This window comes from Lissotriton vulgaris, chromosome 12 (assembly GCF_964263255.1).
Source record: "Lissotriton vulgaris chromosome 12, aLisVul1.2, whole genome shotgun sequence".
Taxonomy (NCBI): domain Eukaryota; kingdom Metazoa; phylum Chordata; class Amphibia; order Caudata; family Salamandridae; genus Lissotriton; species Lissotriton vulgaris.
Genome location: NC_141700.1, coordinates 273,044,658 through 273,065,961, shown reverse-complemented (window position 1 = coordinate 273,065,961; position 21,304 = coordinate 273,044,658). Strand labels below are relative to the sequence as shown.

Genomic DNA, 21,304 nt, shown 5'->3' with positions numbered 1-21,304 from the left:
ATCCTTATTCAAGTTCTAGCTACATTGTCTTAGCCCCACTGCACCCAATACCCTGAAAAGACAGCCCTCACAGAACGCGGAATTTTGCAGCATTCCAGGATCAAAAAGCGTGGATGCATGATGGTACTCTCACATAAGGTTTGCTTTCAATATCTGATGAGCGTGGAATCTCAAAAACAGGTCTCTGACCTCAACACTTTGTAAGTTACTGGGTCAGTCTGAGACTCGTGAAAACTCTTTATATAGGTGGAGTTGAGCACTGTGCCCCTGGATCTACACAATCACTAAAATATCAGTCTGTGATTGCATTTCTAACTTGCATTAGAATGTTAAAATAACAACACCGTTGGGAAAAATGCATGGTAAAATAACTGAAATATTCATTTAGCTTGTCTCAAATGTAATCTTTGTGGCTGTAATCAATCATTACTGAATTTAGCCAAAGAGCGCGGCTAAAAAAAATAAACGGCCATGTGCTGAAAGGAACAATCAACTTGTAAACTGAAAAAGCTAAAAGCAGGATAAATTAATAATGTCCATTACAGTCATGATATGAAATATTTAGTGAAGCAGAGTAACTGACTAACATCCGGCTCAGTTTCTCCACTTTTACTATGTCTTGTAAAGTTGTTGTTTGCGGCAGTGTCAGTGTAGGAGTTAATTCTACAAGTTGTGGGTAATGGTTGAGGTAGAAGGAAAATAATTACAAAATGGAATACTTAATTCATTTTGAAAACCACAGTGGTCATGTTAACAAATGTTTGGCAACCTACCCTCGTCCCTAAAAGATGGAGCGTAAAAGTTATATAACGGTTGTCTATCAATTCACACTTTCAAAAAAATATTTACAATAATTATTTTTGATATAAGACACGTAAATTGGTCAAGTTGAAAAACGTGAGATTCCATACTGCATCGTAAAAGCATGCGGAAGAGTTCTGGAATATGGAATTGCAAAAATGTAACGAGAGAGAAACCATGGAATTTTACTTATGCATAATCATGTGTTTGAGAAACTAAATATAGTTAACCTAGAAAATGTACTGAGGGTAACTTTCAAAATATGTCAAATGAAAATAATGCCTGCATAATGAAACACCCGAACTGATAAAGTGTTTAATTCAGAGATGAACGAATAATATGAAGATTCACCGTTTCCTTTATTATTGTGTGATAAAAAGGTGTATTTTAGAATGACACGTAAATAAATGATGAAAAATGCTAAGTATGCAAATCATTTTTAGGTCTCGCCCTGGAATTCACATCCGAAGGATGCGTCCAGGGTCGGAGACTTATAGTTATCGGACACGGGGGAATGAGGACAAGAAACTGTCACAAGCTTTTGAAGGCAGATTTGGGTGTGCGAACGCACACGTTCCGTCCTGCGCCGCGCCGTGCACTTCCCTCCCATACTCCCAGCAAGTCAGCCTAACGCGCATGCATGCACACGCACACTGCTGGGTTGAATTCTGACTTCCCGATTATCAGGGTCATACGTGACACAACAGTGAGTAAACACTGCTTTATCAATGAACCCCCCCCCCCCATTCCAGGACAAATACACGGCCCGTTTCACTGGAGAGGAGTTCTGACACCATATTTCCCTGCTGTTTAGGGACATTATCCATCTTTATTCCAAATGAAGGTAAGTCCTGCTGTGAAGGTATTGTTCTTGCCAATGCTGCATCCGTGATCCGTGATACACCAGCTTCAGGATACGTAGGCTAAGCGAAAGCCTTGAAATTGATATTGTATCATTGCATCGAAAGACTGGTATCCTGTGGAGTAGTGTGTTTGAGCCAGGAGCATAGGATGAACAATTCTGGGGACAAGGGTCACTAACTAGCGCGGGGCCCGTTAGTTATGTTCACTGTGGATCTGAGCGAGATTTCCACTGTTGTTTCGGCACTCAGTAACGTTGGTGGGAATGTACTAACTGCAGAGCTTTAACCTGTCGCTGCAGTAAAATGTTATACATGGCTTTTAGTTGATGGTGCTTTCTTTGGTTTAGTGAGTGAATAATCTGTTGACATACAAGCGAAGATTGTCATCTAAGGGCCACTAGGTGCAAATCCTAGGAGCCAAAGATACAGCATACACTTGCCAGCCATCTTCTTTTGTGTAGACCTTATTGTGTGTGCTCTTGGTGTTATGTGAATCAAGTAGAAACTTTGAGCTTTCATCTGCCTCAGTTGCGATCATAAACAGTAGAGGTATCACGTGTGCACTGATTGAGCTCTGCTTAGGATCCCTGTACTAGTTCCCACTTCCAGAGTAGTAATTGTCTTAAAATGTAGACTGATTTGTGTTTATGTGGTTGCGTGCATTGTCTGTGTTTACGGCACTTTTGGAAAATATCATTTCTTTCACTGGGCCAAGTGATTATAATGATGCATTGGCACAAAGCTGTCTTGGATCCTAATTTTGAAATGAGAACTAGGATTCAGATGGGTCAGACTGACAGAGCTCATAGTAGATCCATTGCTGGAGTCAATGAAGGAGTGTTGTGCTGGCTTGTATTGTAAAGCAGAGTCAGGTTGCATTAGTAGCTAGGGAGTCAGAACTGGGAAACCGTGTGCTTAGATATTGGACCATAAGTCAGCAATGCACAGAGGAAAAATGTATTTTGTTTAGTGATGACAGTTGTTTTTATTCATTCTCTTTACTAGATCCTTATTTCTCAGTGTCATGTGCCAGTCCTGTTGCCTGCTTGTGCCTCCGTGTGCCCCTGTTGCCTGCCTGTGCCTCAGTTTTCGTGCCCCTGTTGCCTGCTTGTGCCTCACTTTTCGTGCCCCTCTTGCCTGCTTGTGCATCCGTTTTCATGCCCCTGTTGCCTGCTTGTGCCTCTGTGTGCCCCTGTTGCCTGCTTGTGCCTCCGTGTGCCCCTGTTGCCTGCTTGTGCCTCCGTGTGCCCCTGTTGCCTGCTTGTGCCTCCGTTTTCGTGCCCCTGTTGCCTGCTTGTGCCTCCGTGTGCCCCTGTTGCCTGCTTGTGCCTCCGTGTGCCCCTGTTGCCTGCTTGTGCCTCCGTTTTCGTGCCCCTGTTGCCTGCTTGTGTCTCCGTTTTCGTGCCCCTGTTGCCTGCTTGTGCCTCCCTGTGCCCCTGTTGCCTGCTTGTGCCTCCATGTGCCCCTGTTGCCTGCTTGTGCCTCCGTGTGCCCCTGTTGCCTGCTTGTGCTGTGTGGGTGTGTGTGGAGGGCTCTGTGTAGCTGTGTGTGTGGGAAGCTTTGTGTGGCTGTGTGTGTGGGAAGCTTTGTGTGGCTGTGTGTGTGGGGGGCTGTGTGGGTGTGCTCTGTATGGGTGTGTGTGTGGGGGGCTCTGTGTGTGTTTGTGTGTGTCATTTACGAGAGATAAAGCTAGTGGCATTGTAAATGGCAATGCCATTTATTTATGTTAAAAAAACATAAATAAATATAATGTCAAGAGCAATGCCAATAGCTCTAACTTTAACAAAGGCAAAACCATTGCATTGTAAATGCTTGTTACTCGATTACGCCAGCACTATACTGCTTTCGCTCTTCCTCCCTTTTGTCGCTCGTGTATTGAACAGCAGACAGAAATTACCATTGCCTAGCTTTTAAATGGGAGCAGATGTGTCACACTGGATGCCGAGCTTCCCAACTCAACATGGCCAACCTGTTGTGCCTGAAGGATGTGACACTTTCGGCGATTTCCCACCCAAGAAGGTCAATTTGTTGAGTCAGGTTACGGACTCCAAGTTTCCAGAATGTTGTCGCCTGATGATGCGTAGTTAGCTGCAGAGGACAGAATGATATTACCCTAATACGAACGCTGCCGGGAGTTACGGATAGATGAGTGTACTTGAATAGTTAGACCACTGGAAAGCTGACGGCCGTCCTCACCTAAGATGGCTGACTTGTTGTGTCAGCTGATGTGCCTGGACAGCTCCGAAACTTCCCCACCCAACATGGTAGGCTACTCGCATCTGCAGCGGTGCAGAGTCGCAGAGAGACAGCCTGCGGTGCTCTTCTCCCTGGTCCTGTAAGGGGACTACGAGCACCCTGCACCTCCTGGGGTGGCCTACGGGGAAACCGGGGCTGAAGGTGCCATGGTGGCTGTGTATGTCTGGGAGCAGCAGGAGACCGCTGCAGCGCTGAGCGGTGTGAGCCTGGCGCCCGCTTCTGACAGGTGAACAGCTCCCCGTCTCCCGTCTGCCCTCATCTTTATCCTCCCAAGAGTCTCCCCTGCTTCCCTGTTTATAGCCCCATGACAGTCTCTTCCTCCTTCTAAGCAGTCTACTCGTAATTGCTTTTCTACCCTTTTCTCCGTTCCATTTCCATCGATTTCCTGTCATTTCACTAATATCATAATTTCATCCACTTACACTCTTTATTTTTTGGCACCCCCACATTCTTTTCCATATTTTATCTCCATTTGGACTGCCCACACATCTCTTTTTTTGTCTTTCGATCTTCTCCCTGTTATGTACACATCACCAATTAATTATATAACGGAACCTCAATGTTGCCACCTCGGACACCAGCCACTCTCACTCATTTCCTCCTATTTCCATTTAAACGTGTAGCTTAAAAAATGTCATTATGCGCCCTTCCTTTCACCCACCTTTCCTCAACACCTTCCATCAACGAATTTATGAACCTTCGTTTTCACTAGCATCCTCTTTTTCTTATACGCTCCTATTCACTCTGCCTCACCGTTTTCGTTCTGCCCCCTTATTTACTTCACGATTTTTTCACTTACACTTCTTTTCACTTGTGCCTTTTTTTATTCATGCTCCTCCCGTGTAATCCTCCCCTCTGTTTCTACTTTCACCTGTTGCATTTTAGGCATCACCCTTATCGTCTTTTCATTCAGTTATACAGAGTCTTTCTTGCTTTCTAATTTACCGCAATTTCTATTCTAGACATTATTACTTTCGTCCTGTTCTTAGCTCCTGCTGCCCAGTCCCTTTCAATTTCTCCATTGTGTTTACCCTCTTGTTTATGCTGCAGTCAACAGCGATTTCAAATACTGTGATGATTTACTTTAATTTCGGAGAACGTTAATTATACAGTTGTGGAACGAAGTGTTGTTGCAGATTATAATTTGGCACATCTAGTCAACAAGTTCTAGCATGAGCACTATGATTGTATAATATAAAACTATAGATACATTATTGTGGATAGCTCTTCTGATTTCGGTGTATTTTGTTCTCTGTATACAGTAGACTATACTCTGCTGCCTACACCCTCTCTGCATAAGAATCCATTTGCAAAACTTGCTGTTGGGCTAGTGGAAGTTTAAACCTTCGAAATGTTGTATATAGTATTATAAATGGGTAACAATGAATTATGCTAATGGTTTTTTGCCTATCGGTTCTGAGTGGTATCAGTTAGACAAGGGTAAAGCTCGAGTTGCCTATGATGTCATTTAGAGCGCCAGGTAAAAAACATCCCTGTAATTCCTTTGTTTACACAGCAACAGTTGCTCTGTGACCCCCTGTTGTAGTGGGATAGCAGTCAATTACTGGATTAAAAATATAAGAGCCACGCCAAGTGCATAGAATTGTAGATGGGTAACTGTGAGCTACGGGGAGGTCAACATCCCTGTTACTAACAGTACCCATCTATTATTCTATGTAAATGACAGAGGCTTGCTGTGGCACAAAGCATAAAAATTTAATTATCATTGGACCTAAGATTGACATTTTCTCCACCATGGTTATAAAGCACATCGCCAAATAGTATGTTTTCGTAGGTAAAAAAAGCCCTCCCGTTCTCGAATTTTTTTAAAAAATGGCTTTCCTATTTAATTTTGACTTTCTGGTACAGCTCTGTCTTCTCCCTCAATGGGAAATTAAGGAGATTTGCCAGCTTTGTTGCTGTTGTGCAGAGATGAATATGTTAATCAAAACCTTGTCATGACTCATTTTGGGATAATCCACTTGGCTTCACAAAATTCATTTTTACAATTGCTTTAATGTGATTTTCGTCCCAGGACTATGCTTTTTATTGAAGAATGTTCACCCCTTTCCTGTGAATATAATGTTCATGTTCACTTAAATATTTGTATTAGTTTAATATACAGTGCCTGTGTGTCAGTTTATGGCTACTTCAAAGCAGGTATTATCTCGGTGCAACTGCAGCTTATTTTGGGGGGAATTTTGCGGTGTGCTGTTTTTATAATGGACTGATGTTATTTGAGTGCGTCTAGTAAAATGTTTTAGCAGAAGGCCCAGGCATTTTTGGATACATAATCACTGAATTTTTGTTGACGTTTTGAAGTATTGTTTTCACAATAGACCAAGCAGAGAAACAGCAGGCTAGCAAAAGAGCACTAGGAAATGTGATCCCCTTAAAGAATTATGGCTCTTACCAGCCCTAAATACTCTGAGGTAACAGGGGAGCCATCAATGAAATGTCATGTCTCGATTAAAATACAGGACCTACGGTGCAAATGTGAAAAATATTTAAAAGTTTGGTCTGGACTGTTTCCATGAGGCACAGGGTCAAGACTGATTTGCACATGGCTGAGTCCAAACTGGGGTGGCGTAGTGGGCAAAAGAACGATGAATTTAACCCAGATTTCTTTGCTGAGGGAGAATGCTTTAATCATTCAGCATTCCGTCCCTTCATTTGTTTCAGTTAAACTTTAAGTTTGTAAAATAAAACATAATCAGTAACGGTCTACTAATTAATAAGAACTTGTAGAAGAAGGTTAATAAAACAGGGAAGTTACACTTGGTTGTGGAGTTAAGGGGGAGAGATAAGCCACGGAATGGCGAGTGCACATGTTAAAATTAATAAGAGTTTCGAAGATCAGCGGTATTCACCCTCATTTGCAACCCAAACTGTGAAAAGTTCTGGCCAAAAGCAGGAAAATTACTTTAAATAATAGGAATGCCACAGCGAAGCAGTTCGGACAATCACAAATTAACTAATAGAATAGCATAGTAGCCCAGACAATTCTTTTTTATAGCCTTATAGCCCGCCGTAGAGGGCTTTACAGGCTATTAAAGGCCCGCCCCCTGTGTTAAAGGCCCGAGCCGATGGCGAGGGACTTTAACAAGGGAGCTGGACTTTAATAGCCAGTATAGCCCTGCTAGGATGGTCTATAAGGCTATTAGAACTTTATGCCACTAGAGGGCAGAATGTTCTAACAAATAAAACAAAGGCTTCTCGAAGCTAGAGGGGATTTAAATCCCCTCGAGCTCTGCAAGGCCTTTGTAAAACATTGGAATGTGGCTCTGTGGGCCTTTACCGGGCCGTAGAAGCAGGGAGCACTCGATTGTCTTCAATGGAGCTCCCAACATTCCAATGTTCTAATATAGATAAACACAACAGAAGTTTCAGAAAGGGGGTCCAAGGGATATAGAGTTTAACAACCCGCACCTGGTTTTATCCCCAGCTCCAACTGAATATATAACATAAGAAACACAGGGGGTCTATTAGCTAACTGTTATAGCTACACTATCATTTCAGAGTCGCCTAGATCTCAACGTGTGTGAATCACAAGGATAGTGAAAGAATGAAGACATAGATAAAAGGAGTGGACTCACAATGAAAGAGAGATCGATACATTATAGAATATCCATAAGTGGCTGACCAGTCCCAAACCGATGATATAGGGTTTCCATCAAAGAAGACATAGTGATCAGCCATATCATCTGGCCAAACCCAGGTGTGTGAAAGGCTAGTCCCTTGATCATAGGGACTGAACCACACAGTGTTGATATCTTAGGATTTGGTCCACCAATATTCATGAAACATCCGTAATGACTGATCTCTTGATGGTTAGAAAAAAAGGTGCAACACAACAGAAAATGTGACTTAAAATAGGATGGGATGCCCTCCTTTGTACAACTTTATTCTATGGACATGACATGCCTCCTATTTAAAAACAGAACAGTGCAAGAAGACAGTAACAAATATCTGCCTGTAGAGGGGCCAACATGTTTCTGCCTAATGGGTATCTAATCCCTCGGCATTCATCAGGGCCTCTGTTCTTATACTCGTTGCACTCTTACTAGTGAAAAAGGTTCACCACCTTCACCATGAAACCAAAAAATGTTAATGAACTGAAATGGTTCAGAACGGTACAACCTGTAATGACCATATATTGTCACCCTCCGACTCACTCGCACTATAGTGAATCCCTGACTGATGGGTGAAGGCACCTCACCTCACCTGGATGCCGCTCAGGCATAGGAGGCCCCGCACTATCCGTCGGTAACATTTTTTGGTTTCATGGTGAAGGCAGATATTTGCTACTGTCTTCTTGCACTGTTCTGTTTTTAATTAGGAGGCATGTCATGTCATTTTCTAATAAGCTACACATGCTTTAAAAAAAGTATGCTTTCCTTGTCACCATATTTATAATTATACATCGCAAGACACATTCCTTTTCCTGTGTTAGGCTAACCCACAGCATTCTAGTTTCCAGGTTTCGCCTACAAAAGCGCTTGGTTGGCCCCATACGTCCCATGAAGGACGCCATTAATGTTGGGAGAGAGAGAGACATTACTTACTGGTCGAACCCTTTTTGTGGCAACAAGCTAGTGCTTCTCATCTGTTCTACTCATACATGCTTCCAGGTGGCTTACACCTCTCTAAAAATATTTACAGTTCGCCTTCCACCAGCTCAGCCTATCTCGCCATCTTCGAGTTAAATCATCGATGCCAATTCACAGTAGCCCAGGTCTGTTAATGATTAATCCGTATAAGCATACGAATGTTCTGGCATTCCTTAGGTTACTTTTGTATGTGTTGGAAGCAGAACCACTTTTAGACCAGGATACAAAACTAGTCCAGTCATCTGAGAAACCAGGCAGCGAGATGACTTATTTGATCTGTTCTGAACCCCTTGTCACGGATGTCTCCTGGCCCAGGGACGTAGCGCAGACCCCTTCAGCCCTGAAGCGGAAGGGGTGGCCCCAACCCTCCAGATGGCCCAGAGGGGCTCGATTTAGCCCAAGGACAGAGACTATCCTTGCGGTAGGGAGACTCTCTCATTCCGAAGGCTGACCCCTTTAGTTTGCGTTACGTCGCTGCCTGACCCCTCCTACACTTCTGCCCATTCTTTCCCACCTCCGTTCTGTTGGCTGCTGGCCGGGATCGGAAATGCTATTCTCTGCCAAAACTTGACTCTGCACGAACTAGTCGGAGACCAACGCTATTTTTCATTTTTTTAGCATGTTCATATTTCCATGTATGACTTATTTTTTTTTCTATATCATACATGTCGTTGGAAGTCAGGCGAGCAAGGCTAGATATTCTGAGAGTTTATGGAGTAGTTCAGAGGTATTTCTGTCGAGCAGTGCTTGTCTTGTGCCAGTTTCTCCAAGACTACAGCCTCCAGTGCGTTTAAAGCCGGCATGGTAGTCCGAACGCCAGGCACCAGCATCCAGGCAGTGACTTTTAGAATGACTGATGCCAAGGCCCCTGTGTTCTTCATCATTTAGAGAGCTGTATTTTTTCGTGCAGACCATGCTACCCTGGTATCCACTAGGGCAGTGGTTCTTAACCTGTGGTCTGGGGACCCCTTGGGGTCCGCCAAGCCTACTCAGGGGGTCCACAACTGCTTAGACAATTAAAATATATTAACAGATTAATATTGTGTGTGTAATATATATATATATATATATATATATATATATATATATATTTGCAAAATGTACAATTGACCATTTTAACACGTTCTGTAAATATGCAGGTACTAATTATTGGAAGCTTAAAATTATGGCAGTATCATCTGATTGGTGAAGGGAGTAGTGTAAGTGCATCAAAAAGAATATGGCATTGACAACGAGTGGCCTCAATTGAATTTAGAAAAGCTTCAACCTTCCCATTCAAATGTCGTTTCTTTATTATTTGTATGTGAATTAAATGAAATATTTCATTTGTATACTTGTTTGATGAATGCTTGTTTCTGGATTTTCAAATTATTTTTTTTACAGTTCCAAATAGTGAAATTCTTTGGCCGGTGTCCCCTTGCTTCAAGTAATTACTCAGTTGGGGTCCTCTGTTTCTAATAACGATTTAGTGGGGGTCCCCAGGTCCCAGTAGTGATTAAGTGGGGCTCCATAGGAGTCGAAAGATTAAGAACCCTGCACTAGGGTGTCAGTCCTTGGCTAATGACTGTATTGCATCTGTATCCTCACAAGCACCTGCTTGGTGTAGTTGTACAATGCACCCCTTCTGAATCTAGGTCTCATGAGGTTCTTATGAGTTTGAAGGTGCAGGCAGAAGGTTCATGACTTCAAGGTATATGAACCCTGCTAAGTTGCTCTTGGTTGAAACAGTTACCACCTTATGTTATGTTAATTGAATGTATAGAGCAGGAAAATCTTACTGCACTACAAGCAACAATTACTTCAGGGGACTGTATAAAGGCCAGAGTACTACATCACTCGAAGAGGAAAGTTTTCAATTGTTTTATAAAATGAAGATGCTGTTTTATCTGTTTAACAGAGTCGGCTAAAAGCTCACAGCCACACTGTGTTTTCTTAAACGGTGCAATGACAACTTATGGTATGCCATTGAGTGGCCAGCACAAGAAGGCATATATAAATAGAATTAGCCCTGGACGTACTTTGGGCCAAGTCTATGGCTTGATGATCTCGACAGACTGACTTAAAGTGGATCTGATTTTCCACTGGAAGACAATGATGTGCACATCTGTAAGGGGTTACGTGATCACTTCTTCCTACTCCATATATATTACAGCTAGACAAGTTCTGGAGTGATTGCAACTTGTTGTTAACCCATTTCACAGAGGCCTCCAGAAAGAGGCAATTGCATTAGTCATGCCTAGAGAGAATGATAGCTTGAGTCACTATCTTCTGGAAGTCAGTAGGCAGAAGAGGAAAGATTTGTTTAAGAATCTTACATTGAAATAAGCAAGAAGAAATTCTTATGGACTTGTATAGACAAGGAGTTTGTCATCAAGATGAAAGCCAAGGTTTTCAATGACCTGCCCAGAGCACGGCCTGGACCTAAGATTAAAATTGTAGTAAAATGGTGGTTCTCGTCTCTTCCAAGAAAGAAAGGACACAGCTGTTGAGATCATTTTTTTTCCTTTCATTTGTTCCGGTGCATTTGATAGGAAGACCATATCATGATCCATGCACTCGTGTTTTGTATGGCTAATTGAAATTTGCTCTTATATTTTTGGTGGAGTTGTAAATCCTTCTTTAGTGGTCAACAACTGGTTTCCTTTCTTCAGCTTATGTGGAGAACCCTAATGCAGCCGCCACAATTTCCACTGGTTACTTGGAAAATCTGTCCGGACTCCCAATGTGTTCAAACTACCACTCTTTAAGTGCCCTACATACACCTATTGAGCAACTGAATGCGTCACATACAGGCACATTAACATAACCACATTCATAATTTACCTGCTCTGTGAGAGAGTCCCAAAGCAATCTGAAAATAAACTAATATTCTAGCACTCGAGTCAGAAGGCCTGCCCTCGACAGTAGATTGAAAAATATTGTTTTCAGGATGAACATAGAGTTTTAAATTTTATTTTGCAGCTGGACACTGACTGGGCGTCTGTATCCTTTCAATACATGCAAAATCCTGCCCTGATAGAAATGTACATTGAGATGTGCGCTAGTGATTGATATATTCATTCTAAAACGAATATATGCAATTTCTTGCAAAGAGAGTTGGTGCAAAGATCAATAATTTCATCAACTGGGGCAAACATATAAGGCTTTTATCTCTTCACCTAATCCATAATACATGTTCAATACAGACCTCAAGTTGAGCTGTCTGATGCCGTCCCATTGTGCTCTGACTACTCTGCTTATAACAAATACACAGACATGTTTTGGGGTCTCAGTTAGACAGCACATGCACTGTCTCGTTGATCTTGTTGTTATTTTACAGTGGGTTTAGAGCCTGCCCCTTACCTACCCATTGGTTGTCTCAATCTCACTCTCATTTCTGTGCTTTTTATTGGTTAGTTGCTGGAGGCGTCATTCTTCTTTGTGTGTTTATCCCTCCCCAGGAGCATGGATCCATTACTTTTGTCCGAAAAAATCTGCCCCACTCCTGTCCGACCTACTCCAGTCTGCCCCACTCCAATCCAAAACAATCTGCCCCAATCCAAAACAACCCACCTCACTCAAGTCTGCCCCACTCCATTCGCCCCACTCCATTCCAAAACAATCTGCCCCACTACAATCTGCCTCTGCCCTACTCCAATCCAAAACATTCTGCTCCAAATCCGAAACAATCTGCCCAGTTCCAATACAAAGCAATCTGTGTTACTCCACCTGCTCCACTCCAATACAAAAACAATCTGCCCCACTCCACCCCACCCCACTCCACTCCACTCCACTCCAGTCCAGTCTGCTGCACTTCAATCCAAAACGATCTACCCCACTCAAACCCAAAATATCTGCCCCACTCCAATCTGCCCTACTCTAATCCAGAATAATCCACCACACTCCAATCCCCCCTACTCCAATGCACCACACTCCATCCCAATTCACCTCACTGCACCCCATCCCAATTCACCACATACCACTCCACAAACACCAATCCACCCCACCAAACTCCAGTCCAATCCACTCCACGCCAGTTCTATCCACTCCAATCCAACCCCTTCAAATCCTACCCGTTCACTCCAATCCAATCAAACTCAATCCACCTTCTCAAATCAATTCCAGCCCATTCCTTCCACCCCAATCCAACTTAACCCAACCCAATCCAACCCACTCCAATCCAATCCAACCTAGCCCATTTGAATCCAATACAACCCATTCCAATCCTACCCAGCCCACTCCAATAGAACCCAATCTACCCTCTCAAATTAAATTCACTCCATTCAAATCCCCCCACTCCAATCCAATCCACCATACTCCAATCCACATTAATCCACCCCACCTCACTTCAGTCCACCTTAATCCACCACACGCCAATGTAATCCTATTGTTCCAAGTCAAAACCACCTTAATCCAACCCACTCCAATCCAGTCCACCCCACCCCACCCCACTTCAATCCACTCCACTCTAATCCAATCCACTACAATCCACCACAGCAAATCCATTCCACTGCAACCCATCCCATTTCAAAATAATCCACCTCACTCCAAAAAACACCCCCAACTCCATTCCACACCACCCATACCAATCCAAGCCACCTCAGTCCAATCCACTCCACCCATTCTAATCCACCTCACCCCACCACAATCTATTCCACCCTAGCCCAATCCACCTCACCCCAATCCAATCCACCCAATTCCAGCCCACTCAATCAAATCCACTCCAACACAATCCAATCAACCCCACCCAACTCCAATCCAGTCCACCACCTCCAGCCCAGCCCACTTCAGTCCCCCACTTCAGCCTACCCCAATCCAATCCAGTCCACCCCATCCAATCCAGTCCACCCCACTCAATCCAATTCACTCCACCCCCTCAATGCAATCCACCCCACCCCAACTCACTCAAATCCACCTCAATCCAACCCACTCCAGTCCAACCCACCACACCCCAATCCAATCCACCCCTTTTCAGTTCACCACACTCCAATGCATCCCACTGAGTTCACCCCACACCACTCCAATTCACCCCACTTCACTTTAATCCAGTCTACCCCAATCCACCTCACCCCGGTTCAATCCACCCCACTCCAGTTCAATCCACCCTGCTCTAGTCCAATCCATCCCACTCTAGTCAAATCCATCCCACTCTAGTCAAATCCATCCCACTCTAGTCAAATCCATCCCACTCTAGTCAAATCCATCCCACTCCAGTCCAATCCATCCCACTCTAGTTCAATCCACCCTGCTCTTGTCGGCTTTGATAGCTTCAATCAGTCAGATGATACCTCTGAGTTGATTTGATGCACAAAAGGGATCCACGTCTTGACTGTCTCAACTCTGTTTGCTCTTATTGCACAGAAGGTTGATATGATCATGCGAGGGAAGGAAAGGATGAGGAGAGCAAGGAGGGACATCTGAGAAAAGAATATACAATTAGCACAAAGCTTTAATTAGATCATATACCAGATCATAAAAACTCTTCTGTACCATTATCCTGTACCTGTAAAGAAAAATAACTTGGCAACATTTTCCTAGGTTTTTCCTAGAAACGGTGTGGACCCTTTTCCTTGGTTCCAAAAACAATGCGCCGTTACCTTGAATCTAATGAAACAAGAGGAGAGTTAATAACCTCTCTGTGCTGATCTATTGTTTATAAACTTCTCTGTATCCTTCATAAATACCCACCATTTCATATGCTTGTAAATATTTCACAGGTGGTATCCTCACCAATTCCGTATGATCCCTGTTACAACAAGGCATGAAAGAAAACATGGAATCAATGAAAATGTTGTCCTCTATACATGGTATCCACAGTAACAATGCACAATAATAATGAGTCAAATGATGAATAGATATGCAGGTAGATGAACAAATGTCATAAGAAAAAAGCCTTCTTCAATCAAAGGGGGGGGGGACAAGGAAATTAACAATCCAACCAGTTTCCTTTGGCTCAAATCTTTAAATCAGTGGGGGGTTGGATCACTTGTCCTGCCAAACTGGATTACTCAGGTATTCGGTACGTCCCTCTGTAAAAACCCCTCATACACTCGAGATGGAATCGTGGGTAGCGGTATATCTTGATTCTCCGCTGAATTTATCGAGTGTCTGCATAATCACAGGGTTCTTTGGTATGCAGCCTCCGCCCGGAGGTAGTCATCCAAGGTTGTGTGCAGTAGTGTCCAGTGATTGGTGAAAGTGGTGAATTTAAAATAACTCGAAGAGCCAGAGCGTGAATTTTATTATTCTGGGTTCGAGCTAGTGAAGTTGAAAATATCTTTGGTATGCGTTTCTGAGAATTATTAGGGTTCTCTTCGCTACCTATTTTCGTGGGTTAAAAGGTCGACTTGTGCTGACTCTGCCGTCCATGACCGGGTCCTGGACGGCAGAGTCAGCACAAGGCGCAAAGGAGGATCTACAGATAAGACCTCCCAACAGACTCCCAAGGCACCCGTGGAAGCACGTATTAACACGTGCGGAGGCACAAAAATTGACCTCAATGGGAAGGGGATATTAAAGATCCCTTCTCACCTCCTCACCTGGTCCTGAAGAAAGCCCGACGATCACTTTGACGAACAAGGGCTGAAACATGTCGACCTTTTAACCCACGAAAATAGGTAGCGAAGAGAACCCTAAGAATTCTCAGAAACACATACCAAAGATATTTTCAACTTCACTAGCTCGAACCCAGAATAATAAAATTCACGCTCTGGCTCTTCGAGTTATTTTAAATTCACCACTTTCACCAATCACTGGACACTACTGCACACAACCTTGGATGACTACCTCCGGGCGGAGGCTGCATACCAAAGAACCCTGTGATTATGCAGACACTCGATAAATTCAGCGGAGAATCAAGATATACCGCTACCTACGATTCCATCTCGAGTGTATGAGGGTTTTTTACAGAGGGACGTACCGAATACCTGAGTAATCCAGGTTGGCAGGACAAGTGATCCAACCCCCCACTGATTTAAAGATAAGAAAAAAGCCTCCAAAGTATCCTGCCGTTTCCGTCACGGCATCGACTAAAATTCCAATGGGCGAAATACCATGCCGTTTCTCAACACGGCTTCGGCCAGAGCATAAACCCCAATGCCATTTCCGTCATGGCTTCGTCAATACAAGAAACAAGGTGCAGGTACTCGGGCCGTTACCTCCACGACCAGGAGTACTGCACAAACTGGACCTCTTACAACCAGAACAGAGAAGATACGATCCGGCGGGTAATAATAACCCAACCAAATGCACGGATCACCAACAGACCGAACTGGTGCCGTAGCACCCTTACGCAACCACAGGAAACTCTCCGCTCTCGATCTTTCGTCTTCTCCCACAGAAAGGAATAATTAGCATCAGCCAACTGCAAAAGGATTCTATAAATCCCTGCCTCTCTAGCCAGAAGCATGTTAACACATTGCCGCCATGCCCCGGAAGTAATTCTTGGCATTCTGGGAAATGTAGTCCTGAGAGAGGCAAATCAGGTTCGGACCTGACAACGTTCAGCACAGACCATGCATAATTGTAACAGCTCTAGTCCAATGGATGTATGACATCACAATGCATGCTTTTACCACGCATGCTTTTATATCGCAACTTTTACAACGCATGCCTTTACAGCGCATAGTGTTGAGGGGTGCTGGATAGTGAATAGTTTAATTTACTATTCCAACTCCAGTCCCCGTGGATAGTAGGGAAGGTGTTGGATAAAAAATTAAATCTATTCCCTATCCTAGAGCACCCCCAAGCGAAAGCATTGTAATGGTTTGCGTTGTAAAAGTTGCGATGTAAAAGCACTGCATGGTGAAAGTTGCGTCTTAAAGGATGTTTCCCAGTTCAATCCACCCCGCTCTAGTAGTCCAATCCACCCCGCTCTAGTAGCCCAATCCACTTTGCTCTAGTAGTCCAATCCACCCCGTTTTAGTAGTCCAATCCACCCCGCTCTAGTCCAATCCGACCCGCTCTAGTCCAATCCACCCCGTTCTGGTCCAATCCACCCCGCTCTGGTCCAATCCACCCCTCTCTAGTCTAATCCACCCCTCTCTAATCCAATCCACCCCTCTCTAGTCCAATCCACCCCTCGCTAGTCCAACCACCCCGCTCTAGTCCAATCCACCCCGCTCTAGTCCAATCCAAGCCGCTCTAGTCCAATCCACCCCGCTCTAGTCAAATCCAAGCCAGTCTATTCCAGTCCACCACACTCCAGTCCAATCCACCCCACAACCATCCAGTGCATCCAATCCAACCCACCCCACCCCAATCCAAGCCACTTCACCCCATTTCAATCCACCCCAATCTACCCCATCCAGTCGACCCCACTCCACCCACTTTACTTTACCCTAATCAAATTAATCCCACTCTACGCTACTCCAATTCAATCCACCCCACTACCTCAACCCACTCCCCCTATTCCACCCTCTTCCCTCCATGACACTGCACTCTATGAAACTTTCTGCCCCTAAACCACTGAACTCTATTCAGCTCTAGGACACTGTACTCCCCAATCTCCACTCTATGCCCCTGTACTCCCCAATCTTCACTCTACGACACTCTACTTCCCCAATTTATGATACTCTACTCCTCCACTCCACTTTGACACTCTACTCCCCCACTCCACTCTGCACCACTAACTTTTAGCCATGCGGAACAGCAGCCACACTGGTGTACAATATGGCAAAAACGCATTGCAAAAGTCAATAGCTCTTGTATAGGTGAGCCCTTTTGGCTTTGCCACTGCTTGTTTTTATATGCCCTGCCCTCCTTTGTTGGATTGTAAAAAAGCTGTGCTGCATGCTGCCATTATCAGACGGAATCCGGGAAGTTTGGAAGAGAGCCAGCACTTGTGGGTGTGCACAGAACCAACAACGTACTGTGCAGAACCCTGGGAATGTGGAGATTTGAAGGGGTAATGGGCAAGGATGATGTTGGGCACAGGCACCTGAGGGTCTTTGAATAGTACATTACTTGCTTGTAAATTGATATGTGCATCGGAAACACTGCCTCAGAGTAAGTCTGTGTGTACATGTGCTAGAATGCTTGTATGCCATTGGGTGGAGCTTTCTGTGAAGGAAGACTTATGCGCCTGGTTGGCTAGACAGAAACTGAGTGGGAAAGTACAACTGAGACATGATGTAGGCTGGAGAGCGAAGAAAAGAATAGGACAGGGACATTAAAATGAGGGAAGGATTCTGAGAGGAATCTGGACCTCTTAAAAGGTTAGAAAACATGGTCGGTTAGTCTCGCTCTGCTAACCATCCGGATTAGACTTAGAGTAGTAGGTAAGGAAGGGAGGTTGGGATGGAGTATCCTATTGAAACTATGCATTAAGAATGAGCCGGTGCGTACTAATTAACGTGATGGGAGATGGAAAAGGTCAAATAATATATTGTGTATAGCACAATAAAAACATTTATTTAAAAAAATCAAAAATATATATAAGTAGCTTGTTTTTGGGAAGGAGATGGAAATTTGGAAGCCGGGAGGTGGAGTATTTCAATGTATAGAAGCTTACTAGGTGAGTACTAGAATATGCGCAGGAGCCCAAGGGTTGAGCAGGGGACAGGCCCCTCGTCTGACAGATGCTGGGCTCGGGTCTTTCAGAATGACTCACCTTCATCAATACATATACCTATGACCAAAATGGCGATAGAGGAAAGGACGGAAATGTAGGCACATCTCAAGACCTACATAGATTGTTTGGTTCCAAGAAGCAAAAGCTATTTGGTTGGATGATATGATGCGCAGAGTCCGGCGTTGGAGGTGTGGACTACGCTGCCAAAGCTCAAGAAGCTGCTGTATTTTGTAGGTGGCTGGCCAGTAAGACATCTATGCTTTTGGATTTACGACAGCCATGGGGTTTTGCTTGTGGGTATTAGGGTTGAGCGAGCAGTGCAGAGCCTTACCTATGTTGTGGCTGGACTTTAAGGGCAATAGTGAAGGTTACTCAAGCGGGTGATGTGAAGGTGTGTTTTTGGAATGGTCTAGATAAAGTTAACATCTTTTCGAGAGTAGAACGCCTTTCCAGGGACGTATAACAGAACCTACATTTGTCAACAAAGGCTAAGCAAGAACCTTTGCACTTTTCTGTTTGCACTTGGGGCAAGACTAGAACATTTCTGCAGTGAAATTGAATTGACAGCAACATTTTTCTTTTAAAAAGACAAGTCAAGTCCAGCATTTTCGTCCTTCGACTTTGGAACAGGTTGGGTACTCTTTCAAGTGAATGTGGCCTTTTGGACAAATATTTTATTTAATAATGTCTTATCTTTGGAGTTTAAAGTCCCAGTGCAACGTAAGTCGATTTTAATTGTGTTGGTGCTTGTTTTCAATTATACTCTCATCTGGCATGTTAGCTGTAGTCAGTGCTTTAAATGGGAAAAAATAAGTGCAGGTATTCATTAAAATGAGGTAGAGTTGTAGTGAGTGGGCGGTTAACTTCCATGATAGTTGCAGCACACACCAAAACACATGATAAATGTGTTTATATAAACAAAGCAGGTTATTACACAAAATGAAAGAGAAATACAATAATATGTTAACATTTCCTTAATTTGCAATAGTTGCACCTTCTTAATGCCATACTGTTAATTGCTGTTGTTTGGCACAATACTATATATTTTTGAGCAAGTGAGTAGGAAGAAACTGAAAATACCCCCACTTCGAACCAAAACTCTTATGGCACCAAGCAAATGAAGCAAATCATCATGACCCTCCCCAGAAGATATCTCTTCTATCGATCTATCCTTTCATCCAACCATTTACATGCTGATGTCCACCATTTACCCTTCACATTCTGTTGTCTATTCAGTTTTTCATCCATCATTCAGTTGATTTTCACCATTCCGTCTGTCCACCCTTCGTATCCAAACCAATCCATCCATCCTTAAACCTATTCATTCATCTTTTCACTCATCCATCTCTTTATCCACCTTTTCACTCATCCATCAATCCTTTCGCTCATCTAGCCATCAACCCTTTCCCTCATCTAGCCATCAACCCTTTCCCTCCTTAATACCATCCACCCTTTCATTCCATCCACCCTTTCACTCAATCCCTCCTTTCATTCATCCATCATCCACCCTCTCTCCCTTTCATTCATCTATCCAATATTTCACTTATCCGCCCTTTTATCCAATCATCCACCTTCTTTCACCCATCCATCCATCCATCCATCCACTCATTCATCCATCCGCACATCCACCCTTGCTCACTCATCCATCCACTCACTCACCCACCAACCCTCCCTACTACGTTATTTATGAACCTTTGTCGCCGAGCAGACATGTACACAAAAAGGGCCACCCATTTTCCTTAAAATACCTCCTGAGAGTGTCTTGATTCTCTCTCTCTCTCTCTCTCACACTTTTTATTACAAAAAAACAGGCTTGCACATGCAGGCAAGCGTACAAACGTAAGCAGGCACACAAAAGACTTCGGTATGTTAAAAGCCATGTTATACTCTTCACCATGGCGTTTTTAATTGCCACTGTCCGGGGACTGCCAGGATTCCTGTGTTTGCGCAAATGCAGAGAGGATAGTGTGAATGTGTTGACAGCACAGGGCCTGAATGGGGACCCCAGAGCTGCCAAGGTTTCAGATTCCTCTGTGTGACATTTTTATATTTTCATTGTTGTTATTAGTGAAATTTCAACGATATGAGTGACACTTTCTCACTAGCAAAATGAGGCAATCCTATAAATATCAAAAATGACACCGAATTGCGTATAGCTGTTAATGTTTCAGATTGCTTATGTGTGACATTTGTATAGATTCAGTGGATTTACGAGAGTCCGGCAACAACTAGTTGTGTAACACTTAGAGTGGCTCTTTCTTGGCACCAAAATCATGGAATGAAGTCAATGGAAATAGACAAATAATCACACTCATTTGAGCAACAAGGAAGTCAAACTCGGCAGCAGGTGCTTTTGAAGCTAATATTTAATTAAAATAAAAGTCTTTTAAATTTATGTTTATTGTTTTTAATGTGTACTTTTTATGATTACAAACAAGTGGTAATCGAATAAAAGTTTATGAAACTGAAAAGTCAGCACCCTCCACCCCAACCTCAGTTTCAGGTGCGGCCAAACCACATGTAACAAAGGGATCTCTGTGACAAAATCAGCAACCCACTGAGCTATCCACATACAATACAGTACAATACAAATGCCTTTTTGAAGACACATTAACCATCTACGCACCTTAATGGTCGGAGTGCAAACTGTCAGTAGAGAAACTCTGACCTCTCTCCAGTAGCCACAATAATCCCATGAGTTATTTCTGATTTAGCAAGTTTTAACTGTGCTGAGAAAATAAAGGGTGCTGCTTCCTAGTGTCACTGTCAAGCAGGGAGGTTAAACAGATTGCACTTCTAATAAATCAGGAAAACTGCACAGCATTGGCATATAAGAAACTGACTGGCCAATTGAGGCATTTGGAGTTAGGAAGGTGGGCGCCTCAGTGCAGAAAGCAGTTATATTAGCGCTCCAGGGGCCTTTTTGATCGCATTGTCTAGGCATTAATCCTCATATCAAGAGAAAGGACGTGTGCGATTCCGCTGCCCTTTCCTCTGATACCATTTCTATGTTCAAAGTGTTACCATGCACTGACTTTTCACTACTTGAAGTGCTGTGCTTTGAAAATCACACACGCACACTAGCAGGTAAAATGAATCTCGACCTAGCTCTGTCAAGCACAGCATGACGGCGAGCACCGGACATTATTCAAAAGAGCCCTGCTGGGACTCAGCTGGGGCTGCAGACTCTGCGCCTTGTCTACCAGAGACAAGTCCCACTCCTG

The 21,304-nt window shown here is 43.6% G+C and overlaps 1 protein-coding gene across 1 annotated transcript in view; it reads left to right on the top strand.

Annotated features, from left to right (window-relative positions):
• The first annotated feature begins 3,879 nt into the window (after positions 1-3,879).
• B4GALT3 (beta-1,4-galactosyltransferase 3) overlaps positions 3,880-21,304 on the top strand; it is a 397,975-nt gene continuing 380,550 nt past the window's right edge. Inside the window, exon 1 of the mRNA XM_086945030.1 lies at positions 3,880-4,146. The gene's annotated coding sequence lies outside the window, so the exon portion shown is untranslated. The remainder of the gene's footprint in view (positions 4,147-21,304) is intronic.